The sequence below is a fragment of the Xenopus laevis genome, chromosome 3L (genome assembly GCF_017654675.1).
Source record: "Xenopus laevis strain J_2021 chromosome 3L, Xenopus_laevis_v10.1, whole genome shotgun sequence".
In the NCBI taxonomy this organism is placed as follows: domain Eukaryota; kingdom Metazoa; phylum Chordata; class Amphibia; order Anura; family Pipidae; genus Xenopus; species Xenopus laevis.
The window spans coordinates 40,433,314-40,454,669 of NC_054375.1; the positions used below are offsets into that span (position 1 = coordinate 40,433,314).

The 21,356-nt window shown below is 40.2% G+C and overlaps 1 long non-coding RNA gene across 1 annotated transcript; it reads right to left on the bottom strand.

Moving 5' to 3' along the window:
• Positions 1-2,524: 2,524 nt before the first annotated feature.
• Positions 2,525-19,636, bottom strand: LOC121401457. Its single transcript, XR_005966260.1, has 3 exons — positions 19,416-19,636; positions 7,128-7,249; positions 2,525-3,266 (listed from the first exon to the last, which is right to left on the bottom strand). It is a non-coding gene; the product is annotated as an uncharacterized LOC121401457 (long non-coding RNA).
• Between the last annotated feature and the right edge of the window lie 1,720 nt (positions 19,637-21,356).

Below are 21,356 nucleotides of genomic sequence, written 5' to 3' on the forward strand. Positions count from 1 at the left end.
GAACTACCATTTGCCCCTTGCCTACCCTTTCAGTAACTAAAGCAAGCTAGGGAATGTCATCCTAAAGGATAATAGTAAAGTGAATTATACTTTAAAGTGGTGTAACACTGTTAGGGGCCCACCGATTTAGGGGCCCACCGATTTAGGGGCCCTAGTAAGTAGTATATATATATATCATTTTAATACACTGGAATTAAGATTTATTTAGGGGCAGATTTACTTAGGGTCGAATATCGAGGGTTAATTAACCCTCGATATTCGACTGGCCGAATGTAAATCCTTCAACTTCAAATATCGAAGTCGAAGGATTTACCGCAATTCGAACGATTGAACGAAAGATTTTAATCCATCAATCGAACGATTTTTCTTCGATCAAAAAAAACATAAGAAAGCCTATGGGGACCTTCCCCATAGGCTAACATGGCACCTCGGTAGGTTTTAGGTGGCGAACTAGGGGGTCGAGACAGTACTTCGACTATCGAATGGTCGAACGATTTTTAGTTCAAATCGTTCGAGTCGAAGGTCGAAGTAGCCCATTCGATGGTCGAAGTAGCCAAAAAAAAAAACATTCGAATTCGAACTATTTTTCCTCTATTCCTTCACTCGAGCCAAGTTAATGGGTCCCTATATGTAGATTGTCATAATTTGGTTTACTCAAACATATTGTTGAAGGTAAAAAATATTTTTTAGTGAGACAAAAATGAATACCCTCCAGACATTTATTGGTTGCATAAGGATTCAGTCAATACCTGCTGAACCCACTTTTAGCGCAGAGATGTATTGGTATCTTGGTGGATGTTGAACTTTCCGCAGCCTAAAATACATTTTTCTCTAAATCGGCCTCATGTTCTCCATGTGTCTTGCTTTCCATCCTGACCATTTTTGAGTGCCTGCCAAAGAACAGCATTCCTGCAACAAGAAGCAACTAACAGCACTCTTCCCCAGCAGACACAAAAACAATGTCAATATTTAAAATACATTAAAACAAGTTTCGACTACAATGAACTTGAAACCCCTTCCTAGGCTCACAAGGCAGAACCTCAGAATGACAACTTATCCAATGTTACTGATACTTTGTGTGCATCGTGAGTGGCACACATGCTAACAATTAGCAGACAGTGTGCCCTTTAGTAGGCATCTCTGCACTGATCTGGCCCACTAGAAGCCTGTGTTTTGTAATGCCAGATGCAATGCTGTGGGCAGGCACTACTAGCACAGTGGCAGTTGTGGGGAACTCTGGGGGATTTACTGGGAGATTTATTCTGTAGAAGACAGTACAATTCTAAATGTTTTAATTGTATTTGTCTCTTGTTTTATGGATTTTGTTTGTCTTTGGTGGAATACGGTGTAGTAGAAAAGGTGGCGTGTGCAGGGAGCTTGTCTCTAAATACTGTATTTGTTTTTTCCATTTGATTGCAGGTTTGATAGGTCCACCGTGCCAAAGGAAGGGAAACAGAAAGGGGCAATTCACCATTAAATGAACTTGAGGGGGGCGGGTTATTTATCAAAGTCTGAATTTATCTCAATATTTTCTGCTACAAACTCCGATCAAATCTGCTCTGGTTTTTCTACGTTTTTTTATTATTACATTTTCCTGAAAATTTGCCCTGTGGGAAAAAAATAATCAGATTTTCACAATTTTTTCATCTGATTTTCACGATTTTTTTCCGAATTTTCACCTGAAAACTCCGAAAACTTCGGGGTATTGCACAAAAGCCCAGCGCACATCAAAAAATCATTGACTTATATGCAACCTCGACAGGTATGAGATGCCGGATTTTCAGATTCAGACTTTTCCATCCTCAGGGTTTAATAAATTCCAAAAAAATCGTGATTTTTAAAAGTCATATTTATAAAAAAGAAATCACAAATTTTTCATGATTTTTGCTTTCGGAGTTTAGTAAATAACCCCCTCAGATATTCTGAGACAATTTGCAACATGTTTTTGTTTTTTTATGGTTTTTAAATTTTGGCAGCTAACTGGTTGTAAGGGATCAATTCAACCTAGCAACCAAGCACTGGACTAAATAAAAGACTGGGAAATGAGGGCCTGAATATAGAGATAAGTAATTAAAAGTTTCAATAACAATAAAGTTGTAGCCTCAGGGTTTTCAGCTGAAGGGGGTCAGTGACTCCCATCTGAAAGTTGGAAGGAGCTGGGCAAATAATTCAACTATAAAATAAATAAAATGGGACATTCTATCTAGAACATACTACAAGTTAAGGTAAAGGTGAAATACCCATTTAAGTACATAGGAGAGTGAAGATAAAATCCAAACAAAGTGTACAGAATGGGAAATAAAATGTGTTTTGCTATATATATAAAAGCATGTGTGGTCTCCTAGATGTTTGGGTGCACTGCCATTTTTCTTTTTTGTGTCTGTGCACAATGGGGTGCAGAAACTACTTGATCCACTACTGCTTACTGGTACTTATTAGCCAGGCACAATCATCTGGCAACTATAAGCCCAAATCCTAGAATCCACCCATGCTAGCAAAACAGAAAGTCACATTCAAACAAGGATTGAAAATAAGCTTTTATTACCAAAAATTGCATTTGACCGTAACTATGCACCACTAAAATGTTCATCACATAATATTTTAGACCAATTTAAGGAACCGGTAACTGATTTTTTTTCTTCATTTGTCTTTCCATGGGGGCCACAATGTGGTAAGTGCATTTCAAAATATATTCCAAACTGTATTATATCATAAAATTGTCTATTTAGCATTTATGATATAGCACGAATTTGCTAAAACATCCGATACAAAATAGTTAATGTCCAAAAAGTTGCGTGAATCTGTAAGTATTCCTTTTTTCTAGTAGCCCATTTTAATAGAATTTTATTGCATTACAAATCTCTGAAGCGGACTGTACAAAAGTTATACTTTGCACACACACAACATCTGAAACGGTTCATCTGAAAATACAGCTCTAAATATACAAGCTATACAGACGTGGAAAAGGAATGCTGGTTTTGTAATCATGACGATAAAAATAAAAATGTCCACTTGTGTTGTCGTACCTCAAGCCAGTGTTACTCTGCTGGTTATTGCAATGCAAAATAATAAGTGACATGAAACTCTGTAACTTCATTACACCACACAATTACATTTTCAGCTTCACCAGGCTGCATTTCCTTTGCCATGGTGCTCAGAACCGAAAAAATATAGAACATAAAATACTTTATGATGATTATTAAACATCATCTGCTGTGAGTGTAGGTAGGTTCGTTCTTGGCCGAGTGAAAAATGCCATCTTCTCTCTGAAACACAAAACAAATGCATGATTTGGAGCGGCACATATAACAGATTTTGCCATTGCAATTTCTCTGATTGGGAAAAGTGAAAACCTTGCCTCAGAGAGCACTTTGTTAGGGGCTGAAGAGAGCTGCCCCTGGAACTTGCTCTACCAGTCCAGATGTAAGAAGGTGTAATATAGACTTAATTCATGTAAATAGTTAAAGAAGAAGGAAAGCTACTGAGGCAGATTATTGGCAATATATTAGCCACAATAGTGCAAGCTATACCACTATATTGTTTCTGTAGAATGCTTTATCTTTTATAAGTAAACAGTTCTAGAAGCTCTCTTTTTGCTTGTTTAAGATAGCAGCTGCCATATTAGCTTGGTGTAAAATAACTTCCTGCTTGAGTCTCCTCCTGCCCACTCATTGCTCTGGGCTCAGATTACAGCAGGGAGGGAGGGGGAGAGGAGAAAACTGAGCATGCTCAAGTCCAAGTCCTAGAGGTTTAAGATGAAAGAAGGAAGTCTGATACAGAAGTCCATGTATACACAATAGAAGGAAATAAATCCTATTTTACTTTTGACAGAGGACTAAGAGCAGCATTACTTTGAGGGTTTACTGGTGTATTTATATAGACCTTTCTAAAAAGCTTGCTTAGTTTTAACCTTTCCTTCGTCTTTAAGGTAATATTTAGTTCAGTCAGCAGGTGGCACCAACCCTTAAGGTTGTAAGGCAGTGAGGAGCAACAGACTCCCTCTTTAGCCTATGAAGGTCAACAGGCAGGACGGACTTCAGAGCCAGACCAGGTAGGAGGATGTCGAAATTAGGAAAATTGGTGAGAGTCAGTCAGGAAAGCCAGTAAAGGGCAAGCTGTGGCACTGACAAGTAGATCGTTTTTTGGGGTAGGACCCTGGTTAACTGTGCCCAGGCCCGGACTGACCATGTGCCTGTTCGGGCAAATGCCCGAAGGGCCGCTGCATTTACTGCTGAAATGGGCCGCTTTGTGGAGTCAGTCGCATCCTCTCACTATTGTTCCCCTCTGCGTGCAGTAACAGTTATCCGACGAAGTTACTGATCTGAAGCCCTCCCCCAGGGCGGTATCTGTTTTCTTTTTTTTTTCCTGTGCGGGGAAGAGGGACTGGGAGAAGGAGCGCTCATTACAGTGCTGTAACTAAGGCTGGGAGGGGGGAGGTTCCTGAAGAGTCCCAGCATTGCATGGTGACGGCTGCTTTATTTACGCCACTGCTCTCTGAGCTTCACAGATCCGAGCTGGGCTGTAGTCACAGATGCTGTGAGAGAAGCCTAGGTTAGTTTGTTTAGAATGATGTAGAGCCTGTCAGATTGAATTACAGCAGGGTTTAACACGTGTGCTGGCCAGGCCTGCCCTGCAGTGAATTTAGAGAGGCAGCACTCAGAGATAGGATGTTGTTAGAGCTGGACTGGAAGTTGATGCATTGCTGGGAAACTTTAAGGGCTGGTTACCCACTGCTGGCAAAGTGATTTTGAAATCCCCTGCATAATAGTGGGTTAATGAGAGGCAAAGAGAAAGGGTAAATTACACAATAGAGGAATGAGGGCGGTCTAATGGGGTATCATGGTGCTGCAGATTCATCCTCTCCCCCCCCCCCCCAGACTAGTGCAGAAAGAATGCTGGCCCAGTAAGGCTACAAATCATATTTATTACACTGCCTTGTGAATTTTAACTATTTCCTTGCTAGCAAAAATTCCAGTTGTGCCATTCTTCTGCTATGCATTTTTGGGTATTTATGCATGGAATTGCCACTCTGCAATCCTGATGTGATTTATGGGGGGTATTTATTAATGGAAATGCCACAATGATTTCTGAGGGTATTTATACATAAATGTACATTTATATACAAACTATGGCAGCATAGCCATGCCCCTGTACTAAGCACAATTCAGCAGGAACAGCACCCTAAGATTGCTCATAGTCTGTACAGAGATATACCAGAAAACCAGGTCAGCATAAGTATTCCCCTGTACTATTTACCATATAACAGGAAGGTTTGAGGGTAGTTGTTTAAAAATGCTCTTTAAATACACTGGGACTGATTTACTAACAGATGCTAAATTGCATCAGAGTGGTTCCCCATAAAAGCAATTTGGACCTTTACTTTAATTTTCAAGCCGTTGATTGATTTATATAGGCAACTGCATTGATGAATTATAGCATTTATGCCAGTATATCACAATTATTTTGAGGATCATTTTATTTGCATACATCGAAGGTGAACAGACCCACAAAGTGGACACCAATATATACACTTTAACCAAATTTACAAGTGTGTCTTGTAAAGAGTACAAGAGCATTGTGTGTTTACACATGGGCTGCTTTGATTTTTTTTGCCCGGGCTGCTTTTTACTCCCAGTCCGGCTCTGACTGTGCCAGTTAGGGACTGGAGCATTGAGGTGTAGGTTTGTGCCTTCCAGCTTCTACTATGACATTCTTGTGAAAGCTGCTTTACTAAAGTGTGGTTAAACGCATCACTTTGTAAGATGGCTATTTTTCACAGGAAAAGCCTGTTAGCCACCTTTTTAGTCATGGGAGCCCATCAACCATGGCGATTTGACTCGCCGCGACTTTTCGCCGCGACTTTTAATCCGCAATCGCTGGGGAAACTTTGGCGCTGGCGTCTATGGGGAATCGCGACAAATCGCCAGCGTAAAAACACACGCGGCGATCTTTTTTCTATTGTCGCTCGAAATCGCCTAGCAATAGAAAAAAGATCGCCGCGTGTGTTTTTACGCTCGCGATTCCCCATAGACGCCAGCGCAAAAGTTTCCACATCGATTGCGGATTAAAAGTCGCGGCGAAAAGTCGCCGCGAGTCAAATCGCCGCGCTATCGCCTAGTGTGGCCTTAGCCTCAGTGGCACTGCATGTGCTCAGCGTGAGACGCCAAGCCTTAGGGGTCCTCAAAAATCATCAAGCAGAAAATAAGGTTTGTCTGTCAAAGAAGTTGGTGCTCAGAGCTGATTAATGATTCCTACTGCAAAGCACACTGGTTTCTGAGCTGCCATGTAATGCAAATCTGAATAAATGACTAATCATCCTAGTATTGCGACTTCTATAGTCTGTATATAGAGTATCTTGTGAGACGGTCCCTGAACTCAGCCTAAAGAATATGAGGACCTACTGGCCAGTGTCTCAGCAGACCCCTGGATTTTGCACTGTAGAGTAGGATTATACCACAGACTTTTCAAACAATAAAAACAAGTGTTGATATATATATATATATATAGAGATATATATATATATATATATATATATATATATATATATCTATATATATATATATATATATATATATATGGAGAGAGGGTTTTATTTGGAAGAAGTTAAAAGGGGAATTTCACCTTTAAATCATTTCTTAATACAGGTATGGGATCTGTTATCCGGAAACCCATTATCCAGAAAGTTTCGAAAAACGGAATCACCATCTCCCATAGACTGCATTTTATCTAAATTTTTAAACATGATTTAATTTTTCTCTGTAATAATCTAGTGTACTTGATCCAGACTAACATATAATGAATCCTTATTGGAAGCAAAACCAGCCTATTTGGATTTATTTAATGTTTACATAATTTTCTAGTAGACTTAAGGTATGAAGATCCAAATTACAGAAAGATCCATTCTCTGGAAAACCCCAGGTCCCGAGCATTCTGAATAACAGGTCCTATACCTGTATGTTAAATATTGGCCTAATCTTTTGATTTGTCTTTATTTTTTAAAATGTATTTTTATAGTCGCACATGGCATAGAGGTGTAAAGAACTATACAATAAGCAGGGCCAAACTTCAGTGAATTCCTCAGCACTTTACATAATACAAATCCCATAGGTGTATTTCATTAGACTCACCTGAATGACTGCACCTCCAAAGGCTCCTTGCTGCTCTGCCCTCGTAACCTGTGCACATCCTTTGCTGCTGCTCTCATCATCTTATCTGCTTGCATCTCGTATTTCTGCTCGATCTTCTGTACCTGGGTGGTTTAGTGGTTAAATAACCATTAGTGCAACGAGGAAACAGAAAGTGCCAATTCAAGCCGTTGTAGGATGAATTTCACTAAGATGAACCCATGTAAAAGTTATTTTACTTTCCTTTATCAAGCACAGAGCTGTGTGCTAAAACTACAATCAGTTTATATTACAATAGCTCTATCTACTGATGAAACATATTACTACACCAGTTGAAGTCTCAATCCTAAAAATGTTGTATGTATTTTATGTTGTTCACCTTTGAATTAACTTTCCATATGATGTAGAGAGTTATATTCTGAGACAATATGCAGCTGGGGTTAATTATTTATTCTTTTAGGTTTTTGGGTTATTTAGCTTCTTATTTAGCAGCTCTTCAGTTTGCAATTTCATCAGTCTGGGCCCAGATAAATTTGCATTACAATGACAGTTTAATTAAAGGGGTTGTTCACCTTCAAATTAACTTTTTGCATGAGAGTGATATTCTGAGACAAAAACAGTAGCAGTTGGATTTCAATTTTTTAGTATTTGTGGTTTTGGGGTTATTTAGCTTCTAAAAAAGCAGCTCTACACTTGGCAATTTCATAAATCTGGTTGCTAGGGTCCACGTTACCCTATCTATGATGTAGAGAGTGATATTCTGAGACAATTTGCAGTTGGATTTCAGTTATTTATTATTTGTGGTTATTTAGAATCTAATTCAGCAGCTCTACACTTGGCAATTTCATCAATCCGGTTGCTAGGGTCCAAATTCAAATTTGCAATATAACGAGAGTTTAATTAAAGGGGTTGTTTGCCTTTGAGTTAACGTTTAGTAGGATGTAGAGGGTGATATTCTGAGACAATTGGCTATTGGTTTTCATTTTTTATTATTTGTGTCTTTTGAGTTATTTCGCTTTTTATTCAGCACCTCTCCAGTTGGCAGTTTCATCAATCTGGTTGCTAGGGCCCAAGTTATCCTAGCAACCACACACCGATTTGATTAAGAGACTGGAACATGCAAAGGAGAGGGTCTGCATATTAAAGGAAAACTATACCCCCCAAACAATCAGCGCCGTTTCTGGGGAAGGAGCCGCCTGAGGCGGCTCCTGCAATGCCGCCCCCCGCACCGACTTACCTGTCGGCGAGGGGAGGCAGGAACATGATTGCGGAGAGCGCAATTGCGCTCTCTCGCAATAGCGCAGCCGAATTTCCGGTTTAAAAACCGGAAATTCGGCTCTTAAAGGTGCAGGAGCGGCTTTTTGCCGCCCCTGGAATCCTGACTGGCGCTGCCGCCTGAGGCGAGCGGCTCAGCTCGCCTCATTGGCGGAGCGCCCCTGCAAACAATGTAGGTCTCTATTAAAAGATACTGAGTAAAACAGCTCATGTGTAAAACCCTGCTTCATGTAAATGAACCATTATCATAATAATATACTTTTTTAGTAGTATGTGCCATTGGGTAATCATAAATAGAAAATTGCCATTTTAAAAAATAAGGGCCGCCCCCTGAGATCGTAAGATTCACTGTGTACACATACAAACCACATGTAAGGTCACATGAGCCAATTAACAGACAGAGTTCTGCCTTTTGCTTCAACACTTCTTCCTGTTACAGTTAGTGTTGTAGTATTTCTGGTCAGGTGATCTCTGAGGCAGCACAGATAGAGTCACGAAATGGTGGTTCAAGGCAAGAGATGTAAAAGGGCAATATTTATGTAAATATATATTCCAGTTTGGTAAGATTCTTTAATATGTCATTCAATTTGATATAAACTATCTGTTGCGTAAGTATTAATTTTGGGGGTATAGTTTTCCTTTAAGATGTTTTATATAAAATGGCAATAGCCATACAGTTGTGGCCTTGCAGAGCATGTGTTTTTAGATGCAGTCAACTATAAAAAATAATGAAGGTGAATTGAAAAGTTGCTTAGAATTAGCCATTCTATAACATACTAGTCGTAGATAACTAGTTAACATAGTTCACTTTAAACCAGTGTTGTTTTCATTCTCCAGACAGACCACCATGTATTTAATATATACAGGTATGGGACATATATTTCACAGCAGAAGGTCAATGATATCCAGGCAAACTGAATGCTTTATTCACAGCAGAGTTTTGCAGAGCATATTAACGTATTGGTAACAAGAAATGACACACTTTGTTCAAAAGAACAGTATGGTTTATCTCCTCAAGCTCCAAAGCAATTAGCGCAGGAGTATATTCCTTCACAGCAGTCTCTCACACACACCCACTTCCTGCTTTACCCCTGAGCAGAGAGCCCCCCTCCCCCTACGTAGTGACATCACTTCCCCAGGGTATGACTCACTCACAGCGTCTGTTATTCTGCTCATAAGCTGGGTCTCTGGGAGATATTTAACGTCCTGCTAGTGTTTTCCCAGCCACAACACCACTACATATGTAAATGTTTTATCAAAACAGCAGGCACAGGTATCTTGAGGCATCAGCTAGCCCACAAGATCCACAGACCTCTTTGTATAAGAAAGCATCAATATTTGCTCCCATTGGCATTCCCTGCATATACCAGTAAAGTGAGTTAGACAGGTGTCACTTAAAGGAGAAGCAAACCCAAAAGTTAAAAACCCCTCCCCCTACCCTACATAGACCCCCTCCCCCAGCCTAAGTGTTACTACGGGCAAATGCCCCTTACTTTATACTTACCCCTCGGTGCAGATGCAGGCATCGGAGTTCACGAGCGCCATCTTTAGCCGATTCGGTAATCTTTGGAATGAGACGGGCGCTTCAGCAATTTTCATGAGTTTCGGCGCATGCGCAGTTGTTGCGAGACAGAAAATTGCAAATGCGCCACTCCGCTGGTCTCATTCCGAAAATTACCGAAGAAAAGAACATGGCTGCCGTGAACTCCACTGGACAGAATCTGCACTGAGGGGTAAGTAAGACTTAGGGGCATTTGCACAGGGTAACACAAGTTGGGGGCAGGAGGAGGGATCTATGTAGGGTAGGGGGGTAAGGGTTTTTTAACTTTTGGGTTTGCTTCTCCTTTAAAGCACCAGCAATGCCAATTATTTTTTTTTAAAAATTTGTTTGTATAGAATGAAAAAAAAAAACCCACCAAGATACAGTATATGTAACATTAAAATCGCAAAGTCTTTATTAAAAAACAACTTACCGAAACGCCGCTGGCACGCCTCTTCAGAAAAGCCGACAGGGCGACTATTAGGGTTGCCACCTATTGCTAAATTTTTTTACTGGCTGGTGGGGGCGGGTACAAAAAGGGGTGGGTGTGATGTCAAAGGGGCTATGACGTAAAAGGAGGCGGGCCACGGCGCGGCGATTTCCAAACAGGACAAAAGCTAAGTTTACAGGGGATTGGGGGCGGGCCGAGGGGTCTTTTTAAAGGAACAGTTCAGTGTAAAAATAAAAACTGGGTAAATAGATAGGCTGTGCAAAATAAAAAATGTTAGTTAGGCAAAAATGTATGTAGCTGGAGTGACTGAATGTCTTCCTGCTTTCCAACTCTCTTGGTTTCCACTGACTGGTTACCCTGTTTACCAGGCAGTAACTTGAAGGGGTCCACATGGGTCATATCTGTTGTTTTTGAATCTGAGCTGAATGCTGAGGATCAATTACAAACTCACTAAACAGAAATGTACCATATGGCTCCCCTTCAAATCGCTGACTAGCTCAGAGTTATAGAGCTGAAAAGCAGGAAGTAGTGTTCTGGCTATTATGTTAGACATCCAGTCACTCCAGCCTTTATACGTGACATTTTTGGGTAATTAACTATATTAGAAACATTTTTTATTATGTAAATACTATCTATACACTAGTTTTTATTTTTACACTGAACTGTTTCTTTAAAGAGCACCTTTTCCTCCTTACCTGTTTCTCCACTTGTCTAAGCAGAAGCTTGTGTCATCATCCTTCACCCGCTGAGGTAGCTCATTCTCACCCAGGCGCTTGGTGAATCCCCGATGGAGACTGGCCTTGGAGTACATGTGGATAATGTGCTTAGCTTTATAAAAAGGGGACTGATCTGATTTCCCTATAGAAGTTACACTGAGCCCCACCCCGAGTGCATTAGATAGGAAATTTTGCCTTCCTCTGGATCAGCTAAAATATTAGGCAGTTTCACTTTGACAGACTGTTAAACCTGATGAATGTGTCGTTTTAAACCTTGTCTTTTATGTATCTGTATATATATAAATATATATATATATATATGTGTGTGTGTGCCATCTACCAACTATAACCAGTAGATCTTCAGTCTGTCTTGATCACTGTGTCCTGTATGCCTACAGCATCATCTGAAATAAAAGACACTGACAGTGCTCCTGCTCCACATGTTCAGCCAAAGAAAATTATAGTCAAAAGCCTTTTTTCATTCAAAATTCGCGCTCACGTATCCCTTAATAAATAAACAAGTATTTTCCCCCCCACTTATTTTGTGTGGGACTCATCTTCAATTCCTGCAACGTCTTTCATTCGTTATCTTACTGTGCAAATATTTACACAGGCCGCTGTGGCTGTTATTTCAGCTGCTATTTTAGTCTTACTTTCCTAATATTCTTCCGTAAGTTTTCTCCACTCTCTCCAGACAATTCCACATTTCTCACTGGAACTGTGTCTGATTTGTCACCAGTACTTCCCTTGCATACTCAAAGAATAAAGAAACTTATTTTAGAAGTAACTAATGGGGGTCTCATATTTGCTTTGTATGAGGAATGCTGACCACCAGGCTCTGAAGAATTCAATGTTTGGTCCGTTAGCTTATACATTTCTCAGCAGCAGTTTTCCGCCCCTACTGAGCATGCTCCTTCACTTGAAGCTTTTCTAGGAAATACTGTGTCAGACTGTAACAACTGCTTTGTTTCAGACTTAAAGGAGAACTAAACCCTAAAAAGAAATGTGGCTAAAAATACCATATTTTACATACTGAACCTAAAGTTTCAGCTTGTCAATAGCAGCAATGATCCATGATTTCAAACTTGTCACAGGGGTCACCCAGGGTTCTTCTATCGAGCACCATGGATCGATTTTCATCCTGCTTGTTTGGGTCTTCTAATGGCTGCACATGCACAGTAGAGCGAGAAGCCAAACTTTAACAAAAAAGCCAGCTATTTCGCTCTACTGCGCATGTGTCTGCCCTGGGAAATTTGAAAACCGAAGAAGCAGGAAGAGGATCTCTCCGTGGTGCTCGCTAGAAGAACCCTGACTCGGTGCTATTTTCTGCTGATAGGAGTACCGGCCTTGGGTGTCAGGTAAGTAAAAGTACCACAAAGACAAGGTAGTGGTGAACAAACACTCTCACAGCTTTTTGTAGCGTCGGGTGCCAACCGTGACTCTGTCTGCCCTGTTCTAATCCATATTCAAGAAGGTATTTCAGCAGCACTCTGATTTAGTGAAAAAAGTGAAATTTTATCCGTGCCTCAACGTTAGGTAAGTAAAAGTAGTCACTTGGGGATGAGTAACTTTTGGCACCCCCAAGTGTAAAATGGTATTCCTTCTCCTTTAAGTTCCTTTTTAACTTTCAGCACAGCTGATTCATGTTGGCACTACTGCACTTTTGTAATCATCTTGGGGATGAACTCCATTATATCTTCCTCAGGATCAGCCAGCCATACGCGTACCATTTAGTTTTGTTGTAACGATGTGCTGAATCCACTACTTTGGAATTTGGCCCAAATGTTATGGAGTCTATAGGAGATGGTCATTCCCTAATTCTGAGCTTTCTGGATAATGGGTTTCCGGATAACAGATCCCATACCTGTACTTCCCGACGTTCCATTCTTCCTGAAGTGCTACCCCTGAACCTTGCTTTGATATTGGCATCTCTCTTCAGAATTCCTACTACAAAGCAATGTGGCCTGGAAACAGATTTGTAACATGATTTGATGCTTGCTTCTGGTGAATCCCAAAAATACGTTTTGTTTTAAAGAGATACATTAGCAGCGGGCTTGTGCATTAAAAAGGATTCGCGATGCTGCATCTGACTCAGGAATAGCAGTAAATCATACGACCGAAAGAAGCAAACAAGTGATTAGGAATGCTGCTTCTACGCAGAGCTGCTGCCAACCATTTTGTTTTCCTCTTTTCTCATGCGCCAGCGGTGTGCCAAGTCCTTTTATTTGTTGTGGGGTTTCTCAGCACTCTGGCTGTTTATGCACAATTCAAGTGTAGTAATAACAAACTTCTGTCAGAGTCGTGGCGCATTGTCAAGATGCAGCGCAGGTAAAATTCAAGAGGCCGCATATGTAAAACTTCACTGGAGCTGAGCTGAAATGATTTTAGTTTCATGTTGGCTAATCCTTGCACTGTAGTTTGTGATCACACACCAACCGTCTTTTATACAGTACAGGTATGGGATCCCTTATTCAGAACCCCATTATCCAGAAAGCTCCGAATTACGGAAAGGCCATCCCCCATAGACTCCGTTTTATTGAAATAATTCACATTTTTAAATCGGATTTCCTATTTCTCTGTAATAATAAAACAGTACCTTGTACTTAATTTAAACTAAGATATAATGAATCCTTATTGGAAGCAAAATGAACCTATTGGGGTTACTTAATATTTAAATGATTTTCTAGTACACTTAGGGGCAGATTTACTAAGCTCAAGTGAATTTTCGAAGTTAAAAAAGTTCGAATTTCGAAGTAAATACTTCGACCATCGAATAGGAGAATACGACTTCGAATTTACTTTGACTTCGATTCGAAGTAAAAATCGTTTGAATATTCGACCATTCGATAATCAAAGTACTGTCTCTTTAAAAAAAACTTTGAATTCATACTTCGCCAAATTAAAGCTACCGAAGTGCAATGTTAGCCTATTGGGACCTTCCACAGCACTTTTCTAAGATTTTTTTGATCGAATAGAAATCCTTCGATCGATCGCTAAAAATCGTTCGAATCGTTCGATTCAAACTATTTAATCGTTCGATCGAATGATTTCTATTCAATCGATCGAATACGCTAAAAATCCTTTGACTTCTATATTCAAAGTTGAAGGATTTCAATTCGAGGGTCGGATTTCTACGTTTTTGTTAACTTCGAAATTCGACCTTTAGTAAATCTGCCCCTTAAGGTATGAAGATGCAAATTATGGAATGGTTCGTTATCTGGAAAACCCCAGGTCTCGAGCATTCTGGATAATAGGTCCCATACCTGTACTGTGAAATAATGTGCTATGCACTAAATGAGGGTATCCTTATTAAAGGGACAGCTCACCTTTGAGTTAACTTTTAGCAAGTTATAGAATGTCCCAATCTTAACAACTCTGCGGGTGTTCCTAAAGGGGCTGTTCACCTTTAAATTAACATTTAGCATCAGGTAGAGCGGGATATTCTGGGACAATGTTATTTACAAATTTTATTCAGCAGTTCTCCACTTTGCAATTTCAGCAATCTGGTTGCTAGTGTCCAAATTACCCCAGCAACCATGCATTGATTTGAATGAGAGACTGGAATATGAAAAGGAGATGGCGTGAATAGAAAGAGGAGTAATAAAAAGTTACAATAACCATACATTTGCAGCCTTACAGAGCATTTGTTTTTTTAGATGGGGTCAGCGACCTACATTTGAAAGCTGGAAATAGTCAGAGTAAAAAGGCAAATAATGCAAAAACTTTAAAAAAGAAAAAATGAAGGCCATTTGAAAAGTTGCTTAGAATTAGCCATTCTATAATGGCTATAAATTAAAGGTGAACCACCCCTTCATTTTTTTTGTTCTTAAATGATTTGCCTCCCTCTACTGCCTCTTTACAGCTTTCAACTCGGGGTCACTGTCCCCAGCAGCCAAAAAACTATTGCACTGTGAGACTAGAATGATATAGTTGTTCATTTCCCAGTCTTTCATTCAAACCACTGGCTGTGTGCCGCTGTAAATTGGACCCCAGTAACCGATTAGCTGCTAAAATCCAAAAACGGAGCACCAGCACCAACTGGTGTAAAACATGTGTCAAATAAAAAGCATATTCATAAAGCTTTGTTGTTTATACATCTCATGTAAAAGAGTATTTTACCCACTAAATTGAGATTTTTCTAATATTCCCTACCATTTTTGTCACATAAATATCTTGGAAGCTCAGAGACTATGGGAATACAGCTTTTTATATATATATATACACCTCAGATTTTTTTTATGGGCTTCCTTGACCATTTATTTAATTGGATGCATATTACACTGACTTGTGTTAGAAACATTGTGATTTCTGATTGATTTCATTCAATACTACCGATATATTTTTATGTGTATAAATATAGCAGAGTATGGCTGTTGCCTTTAAATTGCTGACTAATAAACACAAACAACCACATTTTTTATTTTATTTTTTGTAAAAAGCTAATGATCAATTGAACAGAACAGGCTGTTTTTTTAAAAAAAAAATCATTTAGGCTCCTTAATGCAGCCACATTTGTTTCTTCTTCTTGGTACAGGTATGGGACCTGTTATCCAGAATGCTTGGGATCTGGGATTTTCAGGATAACGGATCTTTCCGTAATTCGGATCTTCATACCTCAAGTCTACTAGAAAATCATGTAAACATGAAATAAACCCAATAGACTGATTTTGCTTCCAATAAGGATTAATTATATCTTAGTTGGGATCAAGTACAAGCTACTGTTTTATTATTACAGAGAAAAAGGAAATCATTTTTAAAAAAGTGGATTATTTGGATAAAATGGAGTCTCGGGAGACAGCCTTTCTGTAATTCGGAGCTTTCTGGATAACAGGTTTCCGGATAACAGATCCCATACCTGTACCGTGTACATGTTATGCTGCTTTGTTGTCTATCTTCCTTTAAAGGACGTCAAGCCAAAAAATAATTTTTTGGCTAATAAAATAAAACATAATTCGAAGCAACTTTGCAATATATATTCATTACAAATTTTGTGTGGATTTTAAGTTGTTTTTATTGCTTTTGAAAGCAGTGTTTGTCCCTTTCAATTCTCTGCCCTGGTGGCTCTGGCTTTTGAAACAATGTAACACAAGCCAATGGATTAATAGACCTGTCTTGCTGGATGAGGCTTTTATAACATTGTTTAAAAAGTAACAACTAGATGTTGAGCAAATGCTGCTTTCAATAGCAATTACATGTACAAATAAATTTTAAAGCTAACCATTTTTTAATAAATTCATATTGCAAATTTGGTTATAATTGTGTTGTGTTTTATTAGGCTAAACATTTTTTTTTGGTTGACACGTCCTTTAACTTTGCAGAACTGTTCTTATACTGAGGTATGACTTATATTACTGCTGATCGCTTCTAGCTCAACCAAAGCGTCACCTTGTGACCATTTTGGAGAATGCAAGGATGCCTAAAACTGCCTTTGAGCATTAATGTAGTTCATTCCATTCGGCATAATTGCCTTTAAGATAATCACAGCATCCTTCTTACGAAGTACTTGAACAAGGGATGTATTTGAAAGTGTATGCTATTTAAAGGAGAACTCAAACCCCCCACTAATAAAACCCCTACCCAGAATCCTACATAATCCCCCCCTCCGGCATAGGTGATAACACCTATAAGTGCCCCTTATTCTTTACTCGCTTATAGGTGTAGAGTAAGCGCAGCGGAGCTCGTGGGCGCCATCTTCCGGCTCTTGCAAGGGGGGGGAGCAGAGAGGGGGGACTATGTAGGGTTCGGGGTTAGGGGTTTTATTAGTGGGGGGTTGAGTTCTCCTTTAATGCACAATGCTCCTAACAGTGTGTCAAACAAAAATCTAGAAGCAGCCATATGTGCCAATGTTAAAAACTTCTCTTTGACAAGTCAGAAGTGTGGTGGGAAAATAATAAAGGTGCATTTTTACTAGGGATGCACCGAATCCAGGATTCGGTTCAGCCAGGATTTGGCCTTTTTCAGCAGGATTTGTCCGAATACTTCTGCCCGGCCCAACCGAATCCGACTCTGCATATGCAAATTAGGGGTGTGGAGGGAAGACTGAGCCATGGGGCACAACAAACTGCTATGAAATAAGTGGCAACAGTTCCTATTAGGGAGTGGCTTGGGAATCGTCATGGAGGGATTTGGACCAGATTTAGGAATGTTACCGTTTGTGGGTGAATATATTTACAAACAATGAATTTGAATGGTACAGCATAGGATTTAATCAGCAACAAAATAACAGGAATATTACATCTTATATAAACCTTGTATTTACATTCAAAACGTGAACATAAACATGAAATCAGTTAGCTCATGTACAAAAGAGGCTTCAACAGTTAAAATTTAGAATATTTCATTGCAAGTAAAACGAGGAATAAACTTACAATATGTTATCAGTGAAGAAATTAAACATAGAATCAAGGCAGACAAAATCATTTACAGATAAAACCATTAGTTAACCGATATCCCTTTTTTTAAATTATTAAAATGATGGATTAATGTTCCTATAGCAACATGAACATAGGGCACTTTTGCTTATGGGAATGTACCAGTGTCTTGTGTGACTATATGTAAATTATTGTAATATGATTTTATATATAAACAGGTATATGATCTGTTATCCAGAATGCTCAGGATCTGGGGCTTTCCAAATAATGGATCTTTCCGTAATTTGGATCTTCATGTCTTAAGTCTTCTAAAAAATCGTGTTAACATTAAATAAACCCAATAGGCTGGTTTTGCTTCCCATAAGGATTGATCATTTATATTTGGATAAATATATGAATTGTGAACGTTAAGGGGATCACAGCAGGGTTTGCACCATAAATGCAGGCCACTCCAAGTTGAAGGAAAAACAGTCCGTTTATTTTGAAATCAAACAGCTTTCAGCAGCAATCAGTGACAACAGAAAATACAACTTCAGTCACCAACAGAAAGTCCAATAATAATTTATTCAGCAGCTTTAGCAGTCACTACCCCAGAAGTCTAACCAGGCTTGGTCTCTGGGGAAAAAAACCCACCGGCAAAATCTCAACCAAATAGATTTGTTTTTGACTTATATGCTTTCTCTGTAATAAGACAATGTGGCTCATTTATAAACACAGTGCAGTAACAGGCACTGAAAGTCGGGCAGATCCCGATCGGGCAGCTTAATATATTCCATCGGATCGCTGCCGCATCTATGCATCTATGCGGTCTCGAGATCCGACCGTCCGTATTGGATCCATTATGATCTGATCGTTAGGCCCTAGGGCCCACGATCGGATCAGCCCAATATCGCCTACTTCAGTGTGGGCATATCGGGGAGATTCGCTGGTTTGACGACTACGTCTATGGCCACCTTTAAACACACAAACCAAGCTGGCTTTATCTGTATGTATGTGTATATATATATATATATATATATGTATATATATGTATATATATACATTTATTTTGCCCACAATGTGCCTGGCTGTGAACGGGACACCTGAGGGTGCAACTCACAAATCAGGAGCACCTACAGGCAGATGGAACTTCAGGAGCCCCGCGTGTTTTCTTCCTTGTGCCAGATGCATCTTTGAAGGTAGTACAAGAGCAAGTGTCCAGTGCACACCTGTCCATCACTACTAGTAGATGTGAGTACCAAGTGCAAACAATGGTGTAAATGTCACGACTGTAATTAAGCAGTATACAGTATTTGACATTGCAACAGACACACATTTTAAAAGACAACAATTGCCCCTATGTCAGTATATAGGCATGGGGCAGATAGTCGCATCTGCACAACGGCAGCCAGCAGAGGAACATTTGCAGATTCGGAGCAGTTTGTTTAACCAGGGGACTAAAATCTAATCCCAAATCAAACAAGTGGCTTCTCTGTACATTATTTAGCTGGTATGAAGGTGGCTGCAATGCCTATAGAGGGGGCACACAAGCTGATACATCTGGTGCAAAGTAGACGAATCTGTAAAGGCAACCTGCAGCCCCATCAGGTCACTGTAACCTACAAACACCAACAACTCACAGTGGGCGGCAAGACAATTGTAGTTCAGCAACATACATACTGCAGAATGTCTTACTGACCCCTGATCAGCCCAATGTGTGTTTGAGAGGGTGAAATAATATTTAAAGACCCCCCAATCAGCCAGGACCCCCTATACTAACACCTGGGCACCAGAGCAGCCGCAGGGTCTGCGCCCCTTCCTTCTCATTCCTCTGTCACATGTCCCCAGCAGTCTGATATATATAAGGTGATGTACCAGTCACAAACAGCACTCGCCTGGCTGGCTCCCGGCCCGCGGGCCACCACGTGCAATATGATCTCAATGAGAAAAGAAACTCACGTGTCACTAGCATTTTGCTCAATCGTCCCCAGTAAAACCAAAAAGAGCTTTCAAACTAGATCCTCACTGGTATCCATAGTCCTCCCGATGCTCCACTCGGCTCCCGTTCCCTCGCTTCATTCGTATGGGGCTTCAGGAAAAGTGCAACGTCCCGGACACAATTGTCTCCCCCCAGCACAGCAGGCACAGTAAGGAAACCCTATCCCGATCAGTAGGGTAAAACAGACATGGGCGGACTCAAGTTCAGCACTGAGGGGTGGGTGTGGGACGTTGCAGGGGCTCCGGTCCAGCCCATAGAGCTGCACTGATGTAACCGGGAAACAAACAGAAGGGAGATTTCCTTCCCAATTTAAGGGGTTATCACGTCCCATTTGATTAGCCCTATCTGCCCATTTTCCCGTCATTCAGAGCCATGTTGCCTGCACAGATGGAGCCTCATTGTTTGCCTCACACAATACCACAACAGAGCTCATTTAAATCATTTTATGGCTTCCCTACAGATGCAGCCTCCCCTCTAACCATGGACTGGCACCAGATCTAATTTTCAAAACCCAGTCACCTACAAAACCAGCCCAAAAGAGGCACTTCAAAAGCAGCCCAAAATAAAACAACATGTGCAGTGAAAAAAATGCTAAAAAATAAATAAATATATGTGAAAATACGCCTTTTTCAATCATTTGAAAGATTCGCCCCCTTCACAGGGACGTAACTACAGAGGAGGCTCGGGAGGTGTAGGGAACCCATGAGGCCCGAATACAGTTACAGTTTCAATAAATATTGGTAAAACCGTTCAGCCTCTAGACATTTTGGTGGCCAGCAGATTTTTGCCCCAAAATTGTCTGAAATTCAGCAAAGTCACCGGAAAATGCGAGAATACAGATCCCAAAATCTGGTAACTCCCAACTTCTACACCAGTCAGTCCCATTGCATGCTGGTTATTGTAGTCTTACGTTAAACTTGGCAGTCGGCAAATTGTTAAACAAAAACTACATTGCCCAACATGCATCGGGAGACGCAGGCTTGGCACTAGTGATGCGCTGGTCGGGTTTTCCCCGACCCTAACCCGCCCTCCACTCGCGGTATAAGTAATTGTATAAGGGAAGGAAGAAAATAACTTCAAATGTGGCTCTATATAAATTCTTTGAGCCAGGCCACACACAGTTGGACAGTAATGGTCTCTTATAAGCATTGCCCTTTGCTTCTCTTATTTATTAGCAAGAGGCTGGTTTTTACATGGGATTTATAATGCTACTTTGTTTTAACATCTCATATCACTATAATTATCAGATTTTGGCTTGATTCCTGCTTCCGTTATTCAGCATTGTGCACAAAGATTGGCATTCTTACATTATAAAGCAGGATAAGTACAGTGGGCAGAGGTCAGCTAAGCATGGAGAAGATTCTTGGACCAGAACATATGGATCAGCTCTATGCAATATGTTCAGGGCAGTGGTGTCACTAGATGTTACTGGGCCCCACAGCAAATTAATTTTAGGGCCCCCAACATATCCAGAGGTTTTCCTGTTTTACCAATATATGTTGAAGTTGCTCATTAAGTAGCCTAGGGCCTCATGGGGCCCCCTATACCTACTGGGGCCCCCTGCAGCCACAGGGTCTGCTTCCTCTGTAGTTACACCCCTGATTCAGTGTCTGGCCGGCAGAGGAGTAGCAGAGGATATCCGGTGGGTGCAAGCCTGGTATACTCCAACTCTATGTCAATTCCTGTAATATTTAAAAAAAAAACGCTTTGTGGGTTATTTATCAAATTCCAAATTTATCACAATATTTTCTGCTACAAACTCCGATCAAATCCGCTCAGGTTTTAACGCTTATTTATTATAACATTTTCCCGAAAATTTGCTTTGCGGGAAAAAATAATCAAATTTTCACGGTTTTTCACTTTTTTTTTCGTAATTTTCACCTGAAAACTCTGAATACTTC